At 65.5% G+C, this 1,307-nt stretch overlaps 1 protein-coding gene across 3 annotated transcripts in view; it reads right to left on the reverse strand.

Annotated features, from left to right (window-relative positions):
• The window catches only part of LOC102760796 (ficolin-2), a 39,152-nt gene that overhangs the window by 22,459 nt on the left and 15,386 nt on the right, over positions 1-1,307 (reverse strand). The window lies entirely within an intron of this gene.

The following is a 1,307-nucleotide window of genomic DNA, read 5'->3' on the forward strand; positions in this document are numbered from 1 at the left end:
ACAGAGGTGAGAGGGAAGGCAGCCAAGGGGCGAGCCAATGGCCGCTCACAGGTCATGGGGCCTGGAGATCCGCACAGGCCTGCGGGTGGCAGGGCTGGGGGTCTGCAAAGGGCTGGGGTCTGCAAAGGGCTGGGGTCTGGCTTCTGGAACAAGGTTGCTACCTTCCCAGGGTCACAGGCAGCTCCCGGCGGGGAGGAGGGGCCGCACTTTCCAATGGACGCCTCTTGCAGATGCAGGTCAAAGGTCGCAGGTCCGAGGGCCAATCCAGTGAGGGAGGGAGAATGCTTCCAGGCCCGGACGCAGGTCAGTGAAACCTGCCTATCATGGCACAGTCAGGTCATGGGTCAGAGTCAGGTCATGGGTCAGAGTCAGGTCACGGGTCAGACCTGAAAGCGCGGGGAAGGGTCAGGGGCCCTTGGACGTTAGGGCTGTAATGAACTGAACAAATGACACCTGAGGTGACACCAGGTGAGGGTCTCCGATCCAGGACTTAAGAACTGAGCGAACGATCACAGGTTCACAGATTGAAACTGTGCCTTCCCAGGTCAGAGCCTGCACAGGCTCACATGGGTGCTCCCGGCTCGCCCAGCAGGGGCCCCAGGCCTGCACCTCTGGCTGGTGAAGGCCCTACCCTGAGGGTCAGCTGCATTCCCGCCAACCCAGAGCCCTTGGGCCGGTGATCAGGAGCCTCCTGCCCGTCCTCCGGCTTCCCTGGGGCGGCCCTGACCCTCAGCCCCGTGACGCCAGGGCCCGGGACGGAAAGCGTGTAGCTGAGCATCCGGACACCAGCTGAGACCCGGCGAGGGCGCTTCCCAGGGTCGCTCCGTGCATCCTGGGGACTTTCCGTGCCCGACTGCCCTCCTGGGAGTCCCTGGACAGGACGTGCTCTCCTGTCAGCCCCCGTGTCCGACTGTGGCTTCTCTCCTCCTGGGGCGGTGAGGGAAGAGGGAGTCTGCACCGCACACGGCCTCCCCCCAGTGGGGCCTTCGCGCCCTCCTCCCCCCGCGCTCCTGTAGGTGCCCACTCCCACTCTAAAGCCAGGCGGTGAGTTGGCCTCCACCAGCGCGTCGCTGGGAAAAGGGGAAACACCACCTGCGCCTCTCACAGCTGAAGCTCTGGCTGTGAAGGGCCCCCGGGTCTCGGGAGGGAGCGTGTTTACTGTGGGATCGGCCCCGGGAGCCCAGGGAGGGGGGCCTGTCTGGAGCCCCGTGGCAGCTAGGAGGCAGGAGGCAGCCCCAGCGCTGGCCTGGCCACTGGCCTGCCTGTTCCCAGCCGAGCGGGACACCCGGGAACTTTCTACAAGAAAA

The sequence above is a fragment of the Myotis davidii genome, unplaced genomic scaffold (genome assembly GCF_000327345.1).
Source record: "Myotis davidii unplaced genomic scaffold, ASM32734v1 scaffold609, whole genome shotgun sequence".
Classification (NCBI taxonomy): domain Eukaryota; kingdom Metazoa; phylum Chordata; class Mammalia; order Chiroptera; family Vespertilionidae; genus Myotis; species Myotis davidii.